The sequence below is a fragment of the Vanessa tameamea genome, chromosome 3 (genome assembly GCF_037043105.1).
Source record: "Vanessa tameamea isolate UH-Manoa-2023 chromosome 3, ilVanTame1 primary haplotype, whole genome shotgun sequence".
In the NCBI taxonomy this organism is placed as follows: domain Eukaryota; kingdom Metazoa; phylum Arthropoda; class Insecta; order Lepidoptera; family Nymphalidae; genus Vanessa; species Vanessa tameamea.
This window is the reverse complement of record NC_087311.1, coordinates 6,168,395-6,190,108: the sequence shown is the minus strand read 5'-3', so window position 1 is coordinate 6,190,108 and position 21,714 is coordinate 6,168,395.

The following is a 21,714-nucleotide window of genomic DNA, read 5'->3' as shown; positions in this document are numbered from 1 at the left end:
TTACCGAGTACATTTTAATGTATGAGAAAAAAAATATAAAAAATAAATCATAGATCTCTAATGTACATAATATAAATATTACATCGAATATCGGACCCCTGCAAGTGAAAGTGACTACCATAAATAAACGCCTAAACAAAACGAGGATTTCGTAAATACATGTCCCCCGTGAAATGCCGGACATAGTCGGAGGCAGGTGTGGTCGCGGCTCCGACGACGCTAATGAACACAATGAAGACGTATTCCAACCCGTATCCGGCGTTGATCGATTGATTTACTCGCTGCCACCGAGTCCGAGCTTTTTGTATTCGAATGTCACTTGCTATTTGCATATCGGTGACGACTTGCGAGGGCGAATATCGAATGAGAGTAAACGCAGGACCCATACTAAAATCTAAGCAACAACATAAATTCTAAGTATAAAGTATTAAGATTTTGTCAAATTCAATCATCGATGTAGATTATCAACGATTTGTATATGAAACATATATTTATCTAAAGAATTCATGATAAAACGTAAAATAACTTTTACCGATTCGATCCGAAAATCAAACCCAAGGCTTATAAGCTACTAGACTAACGTACTGTTCCGTAATAAATACAATTATATTCGATTATAACCATGTTATTGTAAGCGCAGAGATTGTGTGTAATAAATTAATAGGAATGATATAAGCAAACGATTGTTAATCTTTAAATATAACATTAGAAATAAAATGCTTAGAAGGATAGGGAATGAGTCTCGGCTCACAGTTATCAAGTAAAAACTGATCTTAGAAAATACAATCATTAAAACTTACACTTTTAATAAGTAGATTAGAAATTTATTAGTTGTATGTAATTTATTTGGCCATAATCATTAAACTTCACCATTGCCATCAGTAGGTATAATGATAATATCATTATGATTTGATGATGAAGTTTGAACACACTTTGATATGTTTATATTTATATCATATCAGAGATATCGAGCTAAGTATTTAAAGTAAATACTTTATTTGATGGCAGGGCTTTGTGCAAGCCCTTTGTACTGAGTGCAAGCCGTTCAATACTTTGTGTTGTGTTTTTGTGTTCCGGTCAAGAGACATAACATCTTAGATGCGCATTAGTGATTTAGGGAATGGTTTATATTTCTTATGGCGCCTATGTCTATAGGCGTTGGTACACACTTAATATCAGGTGGTTAAACTTTAAACATTCGTACAATTCCTTTCGGAAATGCTCGCCTGACCTTAGTGCTCAAAATCACAATTTAATCGTGATGAATATACAATCAACAATATTCATATTAAAACAGACCACCACGTAACACGCAGTGTAATAGACGAAGTGTACACGACACACGACAAATATCGGCATTGTGACATCAATGTGCACTTTGCTCAATTGACAATTTTTAAGTTTTATCAGACGACCGCACGAACAGAGTTGTATCTGATTAAACACCAATTGAAAAGTAATGATCTGCACGTAATACATTCAATAAACTATCATTATTATTATTAAACATATGTATCTATATTTTTAGTCATCTATTCAATTTTGTCTTATAATTTATAAAATTAAACTAATAATGTGTCCAACAGGTAATTATCGAATCAATTCTTTTCTAAACTTAATCAAAGACTGCCAGTTCAAATCCAAGCAAATATTACAGAATATTTCATGTGATAAATAAATGTTCATTACTTATTCTCACTGTATTATCGTCATATAAATACCGGAATTTATATGCCTTTTTACTTCTCCAAGTTGCACGTTTCTTAATTATCTCTTTTTTCGTTTATGATTTAAAAAAAAATGTTTAAAATTATTATTGCAAATCCTTTTGCATAATTTTAAACCTTAGAACCTCTTTACGAATATGTTGATAATATCTAAAAGGCCGTTTATAAGTAACGATATCATTTATGACAAACACGCGTGTCATCATATTACTAACATAGTTTTAAGGTACAGAATATATTAAACTTATAAAGTATTTATTCTCAAATAGATGTCGTTATAATATTTCTTCGTCTACAAAGATATCGTGCCATAAATATTAAATGTAACATAGACATAACAGGGAATTATACAAAACGATGTAAGAAGAGATATGTTAATTCGTTGTCTGGACGATTTAGCGCCCCTCTGTATCGGCAGACATTTGTAGTTTAGCGAAGGGTCGCGTATCAGGGATCTACATATTATTGATACCACTTAGATATTCCTTTCATCACTAAAAACGTTTAATGACCTGAATATGTATGTGCGGTTGTATAAATAAACGTTTAAAGTATTAATTAGGTAGATCGTGTGATTGAGTGAAGTAATTAGGTCCGTATAAACCAATATAATGCGAATAAATATTAACCGAACGGCCCTAAAGAATAACATATGTGCGCTTCGAGTGGATACAGTGAATTTCTTAGTAGTTTTATGTTTGTTAAACTTTACTTTACATATAGTTAGATAGCAAGATAGTTTTGTAGTACGTATAAAACTCTAATATTAATATATTATTCTATATATTTTTTTTCATTTTTTGTAGAGAATAGTTAAAACAAAATTATATTGCGAATCTTATCGTAATCGACTTGTAAACTGTTTAAAATTGGTGCCGAGCCCTTGATGAATTTTAGTTTTTTTTTTGCCATAAACCTGCTTAGCAGGCGCTGGTGAGCTATTATCATTATTAATCAATACGTTATTGATAAATCAAGTAGTTAACAATCCATAATGAAGATACGAATGATTGTAGTAGTAATTTATAGTGAACATATCAAACATATTATATATAAAAAATATTTTAATTAGAACCTAAACTTAGTAGGTAATTTTAATTCGTTTAATTTTCTAGTGGGCTTTCTTTTTTATGGGCATGTAAAGTCTATCTCTTACTTGGTTGATATTATGATCTTTTGAATTTGTATACATAATAAATTATATGTACAGATTACAGCATAAATGTAAACTAATTGATAAAAAAAATATGTTTAGGTAGATGTATTTTTATATAAGTAATAAGTACGAAGCTCTGTTACTAATCACCCTTTAAAGTCCAGACGACTCTGATGTTGATGATGATGTATTACGTACGTCTTATAAATCATAATTATATTAATAATCTCAAATAGCTATATAACAAACTTTAGTTTAACCAACGTGCGTACCTCCACATTGCCTAGCCTAAAACGAATTAATTAGGTATATATAAATATATTATATAATTATAAATATTTGACATGAAAACAAAAATAAACTATTAATTATTTATGAAAATATCTGTTTAACCCTTTGATTATTTTTGAACGCATTCGAACCCTTAACTCACTTTTGACAAGCTGCTAATCATATTCAAACGCACACCTTGCGATATTTCGATGCACGGCATTTAGAATTTTAAAATATTAACCCAGGGCGCGGGATCACTTAAAGATTCGAACAATAAAAAGAATCTGATGGTAGTTAGACAGGTGTGTGCATACCTTTAGATATTATTTGCTTTTGTAATCATACGTTGAATCGTTATCGTCATAGTTCGATACAACCTGACGGCTCTTGACTATTTAACCAAGATATGGATTGACGAAATCGTTTGCATAAAAACAGAAATATTCGATTCGTCACGTGACAAATGATTGAAAAAAATCAGTGGCCTGTCAACATCTTAAAGCCATTCGCCAATAAATGAATTGAATGCTTACGTTTAGTTTGAATTAGAAATACTTAGACAATATTTATAAATGTATTCCGAGTAACCCCCAATACGTGGACGTTAACTTACTCAAACCTTTTTTTTAAGTAGCAATATAATGTTAAAGTAAAAAAATAAATAAACAGTTGGTAATAAAATTAAAAGAGGATACACGTATTTAACTTAAGTACAAAAGTTTTAAGTAATATATACTCTGAAAACGATATATAACTTAAAGTCGCCGTTTTTACTTAACTCATAAATGCTAACCATCCGGCGTGACGGTCAAATATAATATATTCATACTTAGAATTATCAGCAATAATAACATCTAAATGAAATACACAACTGGAACATAAGGGCGGAGTGTTTGCGCCGCGGCAATTAAAAATCCATCAAGCGAGTCTCCTCGAGCGAACGTGCCGTGACGATCGCTACACATATCTAATATTTAACAATTAAAATACAAAATGTACCTAAATTAGCTATGTAAAGTGTAAACAAATGTACACTTTTTTCTTGGGAGATATTTAAGGAACATTGATATCTTCTCTAATAAATTATTATTTTATTTATAAAAAAGCCGAAGTATTGAAGGATAAAATATTCAATTCTCAAGATTAAGTCAAAATTTGATAGAAAGTTTTATATTAAAACATTGTTTCTTGACTATTCCAAGAATATAAATAGTTAAAAGCACAAACTGGACAAAGACAAAGTATTCAAGACTTCACTTGAATACTCCAAACATTCCTTACTGAACTCCTTAGGCCTGTTAAGAAGGTTTGGAAGTTATTCCACCACGTTAATCCAGTGCTAGTTGGGGACATCACGAATAAAATCTGGCTAAGTACAATTAGCCAGATTTATTTAAACTTGGATCTTCGGTTAAGATTATCAAGGCCATCTTAGTTCAAATCAAAAATATATACAGATAACAATAATATAATATTATATATAAAAACGATTATTACACCAGTAGCCCATTCGCCAGTATGCCTATACTGTGGTGGTGGTACGTGGTCAACGTGGCGTCAACCTTGGGACCTAAGATCTTGTGCAGTTACACTGGCTTACTCAAACCGGAACACGACAACTCTATGAATTACTTTTTGGCAATAAAATATGTGACGAGTGGGGTGGTGTCTACCCCGACGAGCTTGCACAAAGCACTACCACCAAGTAATTTGTGAATGTCACGTAACTAATGCACATAATAATATACAAAGAAAGTTTTTAATTATTATGTGGTACGTGTCTCGTTCGTTAGAAATTATTTATTTTATGACGTTTTATCGATGTTTGAAAGAAATATATTTGCGATCGAAAGATAAACTCAAACAAAGCAACTGCCACATTCTATTGTTTTATAATGATATGTGAAAATTCTTGCTTTCAAAAACCGATATTAAAATGTAACGGTATTTATAATTCTTTTTTAATTGGTTTTGTATAATATACATACAGCTCACACAATTTAGATGGGGTTCATAAGTGAGGTATTGTTTTATATTTTAATAATATGTACTTACGACAATTGTCCGGAACGTTTTCTCTATCGACTTCAACGACGAAAGTAATTTTATATAACATTTCAATATTTATTGAATGATTTGTATTGTATTTTCTACCTGTATTCTATCCAATGAGATGTCACCTGTCAAAATAGTTTCGCACGTCTTTTCAATTGAATAGATCACAGCTGATAATAATAACAGCAACAAGTATTGTTAGATTATCAGCTACGTTCGTACCTGCTTCATTGTAATGCTCATTCAGTCTCCAGCCAATGGGAGCGTCAATAAAAGGCTAATTGTAGGGGAATGCTCGCCAATGAATGAGCATTAGGGGCCGAGTATATAAAGTACATACCTCGTAAATGGAGACGTGACCTCTAATCGCTTATTTTATATGCCTAACGCGTATATAATTATTTTAATTTTCTTCATTTATTTATTAGTGGTAACTACCGTTTAGTATATTATGTAAGTAGTATGCGTGTGAATCTAATTATTATATAACATATTGTATCTTATTTCATATAAAATTATACAATTCTATTGTATGAAAAACCATTAGACGACCATTTTAAAAGTTATATTGAATTAAAAGGTAAAACTCATCAGTTACTGTTTTCCGATTCACTTTTACTCAATTAATGATGTAATAAGATAAGTATTCATGAATAGTTAATTGTAAGTTATATAATGAGTAGCTGTCATTGGATTTAGGTAGATACTGTAAGATATACCAACAATTTCCCTAAACATCCAATAAGTTACCAATCGCAGGAAGTAAAAGTCGTGAATCGTCGAAACTGAGATATTCACACAATTTCCACCAGAATGCTTTGTATTTCTGTTTGGGAATGGACATGAGGAGACATTAGGATGACATAAGGTTTTATTTTTACATTTTATTAAGTAACTTAACCCAATATTATCTATCGTAACTTTACTCTAGGTAAAAGTCCCTACTCTATTTACTTAAAATAGTCGGGTTATTCAGCTATACTTTTTACACAAAAATGTACATTTAAGCGGTGCGACGGTCGGTATTTTCAAAGAGCTGGGATTTTTAATTTATGATAATTGTTTACCGTAGCCTATGTGCACCTCGACACGAATTATAACGCTAAAAGAACGACGCAATAGACCTTAGACTTCGTGTTTATTACATTAAATAATATATTTGAAACAATTATCACTAACTACATAAAATATACAGGCAGCGATATCAATGATTTGAGGTTTTGGCGAGCCCTTCTCGTTTGTGTTAATAAAACATTTAATTCTACAGCCAAATTCTTTGCATTTGTTCCGGTTTGAAGTATAAGTAGTTAGCCAGTGTAATTACAGTTGCCAGGGGTACAGTAAGTACATAAGATCCTATGATAGACTTCACATTAACGGTGTTAATAATGATTTTTATATTTAATTGACGTTGCGTATGGATGGCAAAGACCACTTACAAGAAAGGTTACGAACTTAACTAAGGAAGGTAAACTCTGAAAAAACAGTAAGACTTATATGCTTTTAATTGCTTATTAGTCCAAAACGATTTCTTTCTTATCTTAAAAGACCGTCGAAACAATTGAGAGTATTACATGTTATTGACAAAATATTTTATTTTATTAGAATACCAGATAAAAGTAGCATTCCATAATTGTCCCACTATTGGGTAGAGGCCCGCTTTTTCTCTTAAGGATAAAATACATTTTGAATATGGAATAATATCAACATATACTTTTAGGTTTTTCTGAAACCACTGATCACATGAATAATAGACTCTTGCCAGATTTGAACCAGAGATCTTCAGTTGAGATTGACATGTTAGACTGAGCCATCTCAGCTTTTACTATTAACACCAAAAATATTTTAATAGAACTTATTAAACGTTATAAACGTCCAGGTCCAGTCTATATGTTTCTAATTCTGGACGAGATGTGACACGGAAGCCCGCTACTGTGACTCCATTGTGATGGCGACACTCCTCAATCGGTTATCACACTTGTTCGTTGCGCTCCACGGGCCAAAGGACGCCGCGCGCTATTGTCGTCTGTCTACCCATCGCGTACTAGCCGTACTTATACAGAGGCGATGTTTGGGAACCTAAGTAGTCCATCACTAAACACGATGTAATACGATATCATTCCTTTGGAATAATTTACGACTGCTATAGGGGGCGATGTTTTTTGATGTACAATTGCTATGCGTAGATCCTTATTTATGTATGTATTGTACGGTTACATATATCTACCGAGGTGACATATTTGTGGGTGAGCTAATTACTTTGTCTGCCATGTATTACCTATATTCTAAAACCTTCTCCGAAATGCGCTGCCTGATATAAGTTTTATACATAGTTATAGGTATATGATTTAGTATTTTTGCCATTTAATTTATTAATATAGATATCACTTAATAACACCAGTGAAATTAGAATATAATTGAAATGGTATTAGATTAAAAAAAACATAAGTAGGTACTATCTTGAGTAACAGAAGTGCACGCACTAAAGGTGCCTGGATTCAAACCTGCTACTTTGGCTACGGTACCTGTACTTTCAGCCCTATTGGGCTTAATGTTTTACACAAAGGTCAGAACAGAGTATTGTAACAAAAAAGTCAGTATTAAATAAAAAGTATATAAATCATAAAATCAAGCAATATGACGTCACTAAATCTTCGTCAAATACCATTTACAAAAAGGGTATAGAATAAAAAATATTTAGAACCTCCGAATAGGCAAACAATACCTGGCAATGTGTCAAAATACTCTCACAAAGCGGACACGATGAGCTTTGAAAGGGACGCGGTTGGTGAAGAGGTCACAAAAGTTACAATGAAGGACCCACTCGTATGGAAGAATAACAAAAGATGTCGCCTGTTGATTGAACATAAAAAATACTATGAACTTCTGAAGCAGTTAATAGGGCTGAAATACAATAGACTCCTGCGGTGGTATACTTGAATGACGACCTGGTAATTTATTTCATATTCGTGTCAGTAGAGAATATTTTCTATCAAAATTCCTTTTATAATATTTAATTTATAGGCATCAAATTTGTAAAATGGTCACGTATCAGTTTAAAATGGTATAGAAATAATCTTGACTAATTTTATAAACGCGAAAGTGACTTTGTTTATTTGCTCGTTAACATTTCACATCATCATCATGATATTTTGCATAGACGTTGCCAGGGCAAAAAAGGACTTAAGATACTAATACCTTCCCCTACACATGGAAACAAGTGTAATATTCATATATATATATATAATATTCAATAAAAAATAAAAAAAATATGGATGACTTGGTTTTTTGATTTAAATCTCATTAATCTTCTAAAGCTCTACTATCCACACGCAAGTGGATTCCAGTCAAAGAAAGTCATGCACAGAGTATTCGAGTTACGAAAAAACTCAATCGTATTTACATTAACTCATAGGCTATTTATCAATACATTTGTATACACAATACATCAATAGCGAGTCTCTAGACAATCGGCGATAAACTGATAAAGAAATGATACTAATATGAATAAATGTTTAGCGATATTTTAATGTCCGCTATGACTAACATATTATGGAGATGGAGTTTTTTTTGATAATTATTTTTTATTATAATTTAAATACTCTTTGGATATAATTAAATAGTATTTCGATAATAAAATCGGCTTAGTTTACCTACTAGGTTTATTAGGTAAAATTTGCTTAGAATATCGAATTTAATTTATTAATAAATAATTACAAAATTAACACAGTTGGTTTACTTATATCTTGTATACTAAAATACATATTATTTATAAACTTATAAATATTCTCTTATAAACATATCCTAATAAATAATATCAAAGATGAATTCAATGAAAGTTCTTTAAAGCTTGTAATATATTAATAATATTTACGATTTCCAATTTCAAATATAAATATCCTGTCTCATAAAAACAGTTATTACAGAATAATTTATTTAAAATTAACTCCATACTTAGGTAACTCTTAATCTCTTTAAATGTGAGCGCGCACATAACAAGTGAAGCTAACAAGCACCCGCCAGAGGTCGCACTAAGTCTAAATTATAGCCACGCTAAGTAATCACTCATCATCGCGCAGCATTTTACGCGTGGATTGACCGCTCTTCTAAATCTTTAGAGATAAATAAATTATCTCGTTTGATCAATCTTTCGAATTCTCGTTTGATGTTATGTATATCGTCCGTATTATAGCATTATAAAATGTTAACAACAGCAGTTACCTTGTCCATTGTAACCGACTTCATTTTTGTTGTTTTTATAAAATCCATACTATCCATACTAATATTATAAATGCGAAAGTAACTCTATCTGTCTGTCTCGCTTTCACGCCAAAACTACTGGACCGATTTAATTGAAATTTGGTACACAAATAGTCTAGAGCCTGAGAAAGGACATAGGCTACTTTTTATTTGGAAAAAGGTGCTGTAAAGGGTTGAAAATGGGGATGAAGCGTTGTAAGTTGTTGAAAGTACTGTCAATTTTAGGACTAGAAGAATAACCTTATATTTTAGGGTGTACACTTATAAATTAACTAACTAATATTTTGTGTGAAATAAGGGTTGAACATTTTTATGGAAGTCATCATTTTTTAAGCTAAAAATATTGGGATACTGATTAAAAATTATTAAATACGTATTTAAGTGTTTCTAGATATTCTACCTCTAAAGGGTTTAATAGGGGTGACATTTCTTATATAGGATAGTTTGGAAGACCGTCATTTTTAAAGTTAGACGCAGGTAACTTAATTTTTGGGCTACCGATTAAATATGAGTAGATACGTATTTAAGTGTTTCTGGATATTCTACCCTAAGGGCTGAAATACACACCAATGTGGTATACAAAGAGGTCTTACATAAATATATTCATATTCTACGCGAGCAAAGCCGCGGGTAACAGCTAATACTGATATATTTTAAGTGAATTAATGTTAGTGCGTGGTTAGAACGCGTGCATCTTAACCGATGATTTCGGGTTTGAACCCAGGCAGGCACCTCTGTATTTTTATATGCTTAATTTGTGTTTATAATTCATCTCGTTCTCGGCGGTGAAGGAAAACATCGTGAGGAAACCTGCATGTGTCTAATTTCAACGAAATTCTGCCACATGTGTATTCCACCAACCCGCATTGGAGCAGCGTGGTGGAATATGCTCCAAACTTTCTCCTCAAAGGTAGAGGAGGCCTTAGCCCAGCAGTGGGAAATTTACAGGCTGCTAATGTAATGGAAAAAAATAGATTTAAATGTTAACTTTATTTCACATGTTTCTGATACCTACAAATTATTTATTATTTTCTTTAGATGACCAATCTCAATGATAAACTACAGTAACCACTGTTAGGTACCAACATCTAAGCGATATTTTATCAAAATAAAACTTTTGGACCAGCCTAGAATGAGAGTCCTTGAAATCTTAAATTGTACAAGATGACTACGATTGTCAAGCAATCAAAATGCAAAAAAGTAAAAATAAGTTCGATTGACCTCCTAATGGAATTTAGTAATATTCTGCTAAAATATATGTTACGAAACATAGTTGACGGCGTGGCATAAATTCATATAACCAAGTAATGCGATGGAAATCAAACATTCTTACATAATCCACAGCAGTTACTTGCACTTCTACTGACAAATATGTGTAATTCCGTGTAATGCCTCGCTTACCCTCTTTCATAACTGGCGGCTGCGTTCGTGTTAAATCTTAGGAAATTTATCAAGGAACCGTAATAGCAAGAGTAGAATAGCGAAATTGAACGGGTATGAACTTTCGAACGACACGAGTTAAGAATTAAGTTTGACAGTAAATAGAGGTGTAACTCAGCGATGTTCGTGCGCACGAAGGGAGTATCGACAACATAATGAGGCAAGGCCTGATTGCGAGCTCGATTCGCGGGAACTCACCGTCTATTGCCTTACAATCTTATTAATTGTGTCATTATCGTGTAGTGAGGGAGTAACGTCTCTAATACGACGTGGCAATTTGCAAAATAATCAGACACTACTTTAAATTAAAATGACCTTTGATCCTGTCAACCCCCTGTATTTGTATTATAAATAATAATTACCAACATAAAATAAACTTCTTATAACAAATATTTGAGGTAGGGTAGACCGAGGCGAATCGGATCACAGGGCGAATCGGATCTAAATAAGAAATTTGTTGATAATTCAAATATCGCATTTACATAGAACGCATTCAACCGTCGTTTTTCGTCTCTCCTCTCACCCCGCACCTCCCGACATAATCAGTATTTCGATCGCGCTTGTGAATCATTGTCGAAGCCGCTCGTCAGCGACTCGGTCGTTTGTGTATGTCGCAATTTTGGCGCTAATCTAAGGTACGTACTTACAATTTATTTGTGTCATATTACGTATTTGTGTTAAAACTCAACTACTTAAGGTTTATCTTGTTAAGCAAGGTGTCTATATTAGAGAATCAATTCGCTTTTAAGTATGATCTTAGATGTTAACGTCTAAAATATTTATTTCAAAAGTCTTGATTATGGGGCTAATCGGATCATATCGTCAGGGGCGAATTGGATCACACTTTTAAACTGACTTATTAAATGTTTAAGGTTATTGATTCATATTTATTTAATTGTATGTAGATGGTTCGCACGTACAAAAGAAAGACTAATACCGGAGAATGGTCACAAGAAAAAATGAAAGAGGCAGTAAGTAAAGTCCAGAATAAAGAACTTTACGTAAGGCTGCTGAGATTTTTGCAGTACCGTTAACGAGCTTACAGAGAAGAGCTGCTTTATCCAGGGGTATTATTAAGCGTCGAGGTGGACAGCCAGCTTTAGATGAGAACGCAGAAAAGAAGTTAGCTGACCGGCTATTGCACTTGGCAAGTCGTGGCTTCGGAATTACACCCAAAGCAGTGCGTTTGAATTTGCAGAACGTCAAAACATTAAACACAAATTTGACAGAAGTGCCAGAATGGCTAGCCAGGACTGGTTTCATCGCTTCATGCAAAGGAACAAAAAATGGTATGCAACCTGGTACTTAAGTGGCCATGACAGAAAAGGGTTGGGTTACCGAAGAAACTTTTAAGTTGTGGCTGCAACATTTCAATCGCTACCGGACCCCAGGAAAAGTAATTCTAATTTTGGATGGACACGCGTCTCACACCACGCGGGGACATGGACCACATATATGTGAATTATGTGCCGATACTTAAAATTGATCTCATTATTAATTTTTTACTCATTCCAAACCTATAGTGTTAAAAAATTTAAATTTTATTTTTAATGTTGTGTACGATCCGATTCACCCCGAAAATTGGGGCGATTCGGATATTTTTGTTTTTTTTGTTTTTAATAGCTAATTAAGAAAATATATGTATGATTGAAGTTTTCAAATGTTTATTCCATAGCTGATTGTTACTTCTTACGTTTTTATCAATAAAAATAACATTATATAACACTTTAGTATGATTTGCTCAACCTCAAAGAAAAAGTGATCCGATTCGCCTCGGTCTACCCTACATCAAAAATCTTCGAGATTGCGAAGAAGAAATCAATTAAATTACTAGGTCTCACAAATAATTATTTACTCAGTTCAATGTTGCAAATATTGGTTTTGGGAATCTTATCTCATTTTCTTAAATAGCAATGATATAAGTATCCTGTGGACTCTGAAATATGTTAATTTATTATTGCATTGTGATAGCCCTGCTAGTAATTTAGCTGTCACAAACAAAATGTAGGATATAAAGTGGAGAGCAGTTTAGGAGAGTAAGCCGGCGCGATGAAGGCTCACTCATCGGGTTCAAAAGCCAACTATGCAATTTGCCGTGCTCGGGTCATAACCACAACACAATCTTAATATCACTCTAGATGTGCTATACAGTTCTATAGAGATGACTATACATTGAATGTTAATTTTACGATGTAAAACCTCTTTACTGTAATAACAGATGTCTGCTAAGTTAATGTCATTGGAATAAAGATAAAATAAAGCAAAAACCTTCATTTAACTGCGATGTTTCGTGTAGAACATACACAATACGACAATAAAGTATAATAGATCATTTAAATAAGTTTTTATATTTATTTATCAACAGAAGATGACCTTTATCAACTCATAAGTGATGAGCGTCATAAGTACTTACTGACGCATGTCCCTGTCCGTTAAGAATTATCTTAAGACATATTGTGACTTTATACTTCATTATTTTTATTAACCTTAATCATAAAACATTATTGTAGGAATAATTCGTGGAATCGTAAATATACTACAACTATATATTTTACAAAAGGTATTATTTTAATAAGCTAAGGAATAATTTCATTCGGAGACAATTCCTTATTTTTTTAATCTCAAATGTAAGAAGTTCGTGATAATATAAAAGGTATTTGGTCGTAATATGTAATTCATATTGCCGACTTAAATATCTCAACGAACTCACTCAGCTGATTAAAATTAACGACTCTTAAAATTTTCAAAATTAATATTTTTTTAATGACTATTCATGTTGCTAACCCGTTTAACCCGTATAACGTATGATAAATATTATTTCCAATAGATAATTTGTTATTCTTGAAAATAGAGTAATGAAAGTAAATTAAAAACCAAATTTTTATTTTTGTTTATTCTTGTTTCACTTCTTTAATATCTAAGTCTACACCTAACTGAGCAAAGATTCCGTAATCTGCTCTAATCGCGTGCTTGCGGGCAAAGCTGCAGCACATTGCAAATTTTACGTTCACCTGACATTCAATAGATCTACAATTTTAAAATAATCCTTATATCCATACAAATAAAGATAAAATTAGGTAATCAATGACGACTGAGATATAGTACAAAGGAAATGGCATAACGTACAAGCTTTGAAATAAAGTCCAAATTTGAACAAACCGCTCATGTCTCTGGGTGCATATTAAGCAGAAATCAATCAAAATAACATGCCAAAATGTGTTTGTGCCCACTGGAGCCTACAAATCGCCTCTTTTAGTGTTATTGTCTTGACCCTAATGACTTGCTTTATGTGCGATAAATTAATATTAATCTTGAAAAGCTGTTTTTTTCTTTATGCCACTTCCTTATTAAGAGAAAGGCAGATGATTTAATTTGCTCACTACGTGATTGATAAATTAATTTGGTAACTGCAATATTGAATTAACAAAAATTGGAATACAATTTATATTCTTTGACTGTATAATAAGTATTTATTGTAATTAGTATGCATTAATGAACGTTTCAGCCCCTCATTGCTTTAGACAGTATCATATCCTACATCGAGAGGTTGATTAGAAGATATCACTTTTTAAGCAATGAGTTTTTATGTACATCATTTTGGAACATTTTTTTTAATTTTAAATATGTTGCTGTACAGTAAAGTATATACATATATAATACGTGAATAAAATAAAATCATATTCATCGTATTTAAAAGAGTTAACTAAATCTATCAGTAGATATTAATGGTTTTCTAGATATAAAACTCAAATTTTATCATGTATTTTGTGATTAAATTCACTGAATAATATAAGGCATTGAAAATAATTTTATCCATTCATTATAAATTACTTATACTTATTCATTCTACAGCTCCCGTGTATTTTAATAGCCTAAAAAGTATGCCCTTTACTCTTTAGCCCAAAAAATATATCTAAGTGCAAGATAAACAAACAGTCTTAATCTTACACAATATTATCATGAATTAGATGCTGTTATATACGAGAATAATTTATGGATAAACTCCTTTCAACGCTACGTTTTTTGTTGGCAATTAAAGTCGATTTCAGAATTAAGGCTGACCAACTGCGTAGGAGATATAATACTGTGTGTGCATAAACACAGGTGCACTCGCTATTTTCTTAGCAGAGATTTAACGGAACAAACGGCTTAACGTGTTTTTGAGTCACAGTTGTGAATACACAATCATATTCTAAACTCCGAACTGCTTATGACAATTTCTTAATCGGAAAACATAAACGACTTTTTAGATAAATACTGTAAATTTGAACAAACATTTGAACTGTACGACCTAATACCTACATAGGGTATACCTGTTATTTAAAAAAAAACTAAATAAAAACTAGTAAATTTTATGAATGCCGTCATTTATAAAAGATCGAAAAGGTTCCAAAATGCATGGCAAAATTTCAAGGTAAAGTAAATATGAACGTAAATATATCACCGCTGTGCATACGCTACCACCAAATGTTTATTAATAATATATTGAATTCTAAATAATAAATTCAATGAACATTTGACGTAACCATAAGAAACACGAAACAGCCTTTTCATCCATCACTCCAATATCCCGCGGTTTATTTTTTTGCATAAGGAGTCGACATTACGCCAATTTAGTGGACTAAGTGATATTAAGTGAATTTTATGGTCGAGATGGAGTAAACTGATTTAACGTTTCCTTGCCGCTAGTTATAATGTATCACAAGCAACCGACATCATCCTCCTTAAAAACAGTTTAGTTTTTAATAAGGCGTCTTTAGAATAACGCATAGAGTAATATAAAGTACAGAGTATAAATTTAATTTTAAACAACGATAATATTTTGATATCGAAATACGTTAATCTAAAGTTTTTGTTGTAATATAATTTTTGTTTTTGACTGTATTTAAAAAAGCGTACGTATTTTTTTTAAATATATTTTAGAAATTTAGTAATTAAATTGTTCTAGTTATTATAAGTGGCTACTTCAGCCCACTGACATTGACAAGCTCTGCAAGTAGCATAAACTAATTTCTTCTGTCTACCTGGATTTTAGATTGCATATCCCCTGTACCCGTAATAATACTGACTGACTCACATTTCAAACTGAATCTTCGATACTGTACATACCTACCACTAATAAACGGTCTACAGATAACCTTTTATCAGTTTTTATTTCCTTAATCATAATTATATGGTTATATTTGCTTTTTTTCATACTTGTTAACAACCATAATTTATTTAATTTTAGTTTTTCTTGTTATATAATATTGAAGCCGTGTATGTTGATTAAGATACATCATATATTATTTCCTTTGCTACTATTATTACAAAAATGCAAAATTAGTCTATGGCACGAAACCCCCAGCGACGTCGCTTCAACGTAATGATTGATGGGTCCCAAAAGCGGGGCCGACGGCGAACTTGGGATTTATCACCGACTCCCTACGCTTACTATACATACATAACAAATTATTCAACCATAGAAATCTGTAACACGACTGTTTAAAGTCGAAATTTCAACGTAACATACAGTTTAATAGACTGCACCTACTACGTATACGCTCAACATTCATTTCGCACGATCACCTGAGTCTCGATCTTCTTACTCGAATACAGAATTGATTTTAATTTAGAATCTATATTTTATGCATATAATTCTATAGGAACTATATATTATAAAATTCTCAATATGAAACAAATGGATAAAATATTTTTAAGAATATGTAACTATAACATTAATATTTTTTATTATTTCCTCACTTTTTGTGTTCGTTTTAAAAGGAAAAGAAAATATGAATAAAAAAAAGTATTTCAATAAATCACAACTAAACCACATATTAAACAATAACTTTTACAGCAAGTGCAGTTATTATCGATAAAGATTTATAACAGCACCGGCTATTATCATCAGAAAGCTGTGATATCCGAACCCTTTTGTTCATATCCGCCGCCAGCAAACAATGCACAGGTGAAGCGGTCACCGGAGGGACGGTGTTAACTACGAATGTGCCTTTCTTCACGCTTTTTGTAACGATTTTTTGTCCAACGACCAAGTAAATTGTGTCCAGATAAAGGTCGAACTAACACCAGCAGTAATTAGCGGCGATTAATAATCGGTTATCTTGATCGTAGGCCTGCGAGCATCATAATTGCCTAACATATTTAGTTACATACATTTTTTTAAGACATTTAAATTATATAAATTATCATCTGTCCGGTTTCGTGCCGCTATCGGGAGTAAACCATCGATACGACTATGATGGGTTTGTATCACGATTTCGCACACGGAACTGAGTTGAAGTTTTTGATAATGACGATTTCTTTCGAAATCAATTTGTTTTGTTCATGAGTTAAATCATAAGTGTTATCTTCGATCAGAGTGTCGGCGGCGTTTCGCATGCGCCACGGAGCAGGCTGGATTGTGACGGGAGGCAGGCTTCCTCGAAGTGCGCCTCGAATCCTTCTACGTCAATCAGAGGGAAGAAGGGACGTGAAGTCATTTTTATCGATACCCTTTAATGTAAACAAAAATTAATAAAGTAAAATAATTTTAATTTATAGTAGGAATAAGAATTAACCTAATAGATTTATATTTTAAATTTCCATCAATATTTATTGTCAAATATGCTTTACCTATATAATAAATAGCTTATCAAGGTAGGATAGCTTAGAAGATTTTAAGTATAACATCAAAAACCATTTTAATATTATACTTAAAATATAATTTAATAAACACTAATTACAAATATTAATTTCACATCAATAAACAAACCAAAACCATATTTATTGAAGCAATACTTTCATTATATTTTGTATTTAACATTAACCTATATAAAAGGGAAAGTCAAATCAGACACTACATTGAAATTAAACTTATGATATTATAAATGAATTAAATCAAATGACCGTCTCGCAATAAACACGAGGCATCGATATATCCTCAGTCGACTTTCGCACGGCCGACGGCCCCCGCAGAGCTCAATTGATGCATCGCCTGATCATCGGCGTCCGACGCACTGCTCGCCTATTCACTTATTACAAACGACATAAGAGGATAATTATCAGCGATCAACCTTCATGTTTATTACAAAACTATATAAATTATACATAAGGCATATATAAAATATCCTAATATTATTATAAATGCTTAATTTTTTTCATTCATTTATTTAAATTATGAATTTCCAACAAAAGATACACACTAACTACAGATTCTTAAATTTAATCGGTAAAAAATGTTGAAAATTGTGTCAATTATAGGCTACGTAAAAAATATTAAAACACAGTTAAGATAAAAAAAATACAACATCGAAAAAAATTCAATAAAATCATCATTACATTTTTTTTACATTAGCAACCTGTAAAATTCCCACTGCTGGGCTAAAGCCTCCTCTCCCTTTGAGGAGAACGTGTGGAGCATATTCCACCACGCTGCTCCAATGCGGGTTGGTGGAATACACATGTGTCAGAATTTCATTGAAATTAGACACATGCAGATTCCCTCACGATGTTTTCCTTCACCGCCGAGCACGAGATGGATTATAAACACAAATTAAGCACATGAAAATTCAGTGGTGCCTGCCTGGGTTTGAAACATCATTAAAACTTAAATACTAAATTTTAAGTAGAAGATTATTGATATAACGTTTTTGTAAGTTAATTGAATAATTTATTGAGATAATCGGATTTAGACAAGCTTAAACAAATAAATATCTATATCATTTTTATTCCTTAAGAGTGTGTTATATTGTCTACGGAGCCTGATGTTGTCAGCAGCGTCATGTTTTTAAACGTTTATATCACAATCATGGTTAAACTCCTGTACTCTTAATTTTTTTCTTACCATCGCCATCCTATAAACAATTAATAATTTCATAATTTCGAAATTAAAAAAATAATTTCGAAAAAACGCAATATAAAAAATTGCCCCTAGTTAAATACTTGTGACACCTCAAAAAGCTGTAAAAAGATAAAAAAGCGAAGCAACATTTACGGATACTTTAACAGAAAATGCTGCTGTTTATTATTATGTTAATTAATACAATAATAGCAAATTGATATATCAGATTTTGTACAAATTTGTACCCTATATTTGATTCTTCTTCGACTTATCTTGGTCCTATCACGAGTGGAATTTGGTAAGCAATTAACAATCACTGTATTTAGTAAAGATATTGTCATATCACACAATTTTACAATCCTTCATACATCATTAAGTAGATATATAATTTACTTTTATATATAAGTAGATACAACAAGCTATGTCACAAGTCTTTTTTTTTAACTAAAAAGTATTTATAACGTGCCTTATAAAATTTCCTACATAGTCATCTAATATCCGTTGAATGTCTGATATGACCGGAATCGGTGATGTCATATCATTACCAACATAAATTATGCTGTCTCACAAATTAACAATTTACGAAAATAAGTGAGCTCGGCTATTTAAATGGGCCTACACAAAGTCCTACGACCTGTAACTAGAAAAAATATCATATTTACTTCTCTCTACTCCTTTTTTTTTATTATCTATTTAATATTACATTAATATTACTGTGTCTAGATAAATAGAAGATCTTAATAACCCAGCTTGGTGATGTTTTACGTCATAGACTTTATAATGACCCCCTACTAAACTTAAAACAAAGTAGTAGACTAAAATACGATTTAAAAATAAAAAATAGATTTATCGTATTATTCTATTACCAATTTCCTTCGTTACAATATAAAAGTTAGAATAGTGTAAAAAGTTTAACAAATGTCACAAATGTTTTGTGCCAATCACATACAAATAATAAGGAAATAAAAAATATATTGTACTCTTTCAGAAAGGATCTTTCCAAAATTATTTAAAGAAATTAAATGAAATTCATTTACTAAAAAGAATAGCCCTAGAACGACTTCCTTTTGATACTTATGTGTCTTTACGTCACTTATTATTGTAGTCTATTAAATTATATCAATGTTAAATGTGTATTGTGGTACAGCTGTAAGAAGTCCTGGTGTGTTTAAAACATCCCGACGAGACTTTCGAATTTGAATGGTATAAATTGCTCTAACAGCTCTTTTATTGGAAGCGTAAACAGTTTTTCATATAGCGCTTTTAATTTTAAAACTAGATATAATTATAAATAATTTAAAGTATTATCAAAACTCTAGATATTTATTTGAAGTCGTATACAAATAAATATAAATGACTTGGTATATATTTATGGAAGTTCCGCTAACCGTATCCCATCGATCAAAGCGATCGTTTCACTGGGGCCAATCGTGGTGGATAACAATCGGTTGCAGGTGCGCGGGCGCCGATTTTGGTGCAACCCTTTACAAAGTTCACAGCGACTGATGCATAGCTCAAACAGCCAAAATATATGTCTATAGCATCTATGCTCCTTATAATAAATAGTTCTTAAAATTATAAATTAATATTTTTTATGAGAATATATTTTTAATCCTTGTATATTCAAATCTTTGTTGCATATTTATTAAAATCGTTAACGTCATATCTATACTTTCCAAATATTTAATCATTGGTCTATTTTAACGATTTTATTGATGCCAATACAAAAAAAAACTACTCAAAAACCCCTTTTGATAGACCTAAACCTGTATAACCATACAAAGCTGTTTATATGTAGCATTGTAGAAAAAAATGTGACGATTTTACGGCTGACATAAATTCAACTATCGATTTTACCTTCTCATTCAACATGAGGCCCTCGGTGTCAATCGAAATGATATATTTATTGATACTATTCATGTACATGTTACTAATTAAATAGCCCTGAGATATAATCGATTCCTAATTAAATGGTTACGGATAAATTGAGTTGAGAGTAACAGGTTTCGGTAAAATGTTTTTATTTTGGTAGGCACATGCCACGTGACATACCTAAAAAAAAGTGTGGTTGTATTTTGCGGTTACCAAAACTGCGAAATACGCCATTCGTTTAACGACGATTTAGCGTCGGGCCGATCTATAAAGGCTTTGTTAAAATGTCACCTGCTGCTTAAAAATGAAAATAATTTCTATTCATCTTTTAAACGAGCTAAAGAAAGTTTTAAAGAAAGGATGTATGCAAGCCTGCTTCATTTTCGCACGTGTCGAGCGTAAGACGAAATTGTATCCGATTATTGCCTTCTATTAACATACCTCTCTTCCAATTTTATTATAAGAAACCAATTTAAATACAATGGTTCTCTAATCGTCCGATATATTGCAGTTTATCCCATACATTATAACTTTATAAGAAGGCATCTTTTAATGATAAGATACGTATATAATGGTTTATTTAGTTAAAGAATATGATTATGGGTTGAAATGCGTGAATGTTCGCGGATTTACACGCGATGTTGCTTCAAAGAAACCTCAGGTAGCGGCGCTGTCAGTTCAAGACAATTTTTAACTTTAATTCTGTCATATTACTGTATGAAACAACCTTGAAGGTCCCATCCCGATATTAATGATCTACTTAAATGTACATTTAAATACTTAAGTTTAAATGTTATAAAATTATCCATTTAGTACAGTTTTATGTATCTAACTTTTATCTATTATTATTCATTTCAATATCAACGTAAATATTATATATGTATCTGATCTGTCAAAATAGATAAAACATTGACCTATTCAAAGTAACTTGTATCATACTTTGCAGGTTTTCAAATGTTGAAGTGCCTATTTAACGGTTAAATAACTTATACCACCGTACAAGTCGAAATGTCACGTGAGATAAATCTAACACTTCACAAACAGTAAGCGTTCAAACCATAACAATAGAAATATTATCTTTCCTCTCGCCAAATAAAATAAATTGTTAC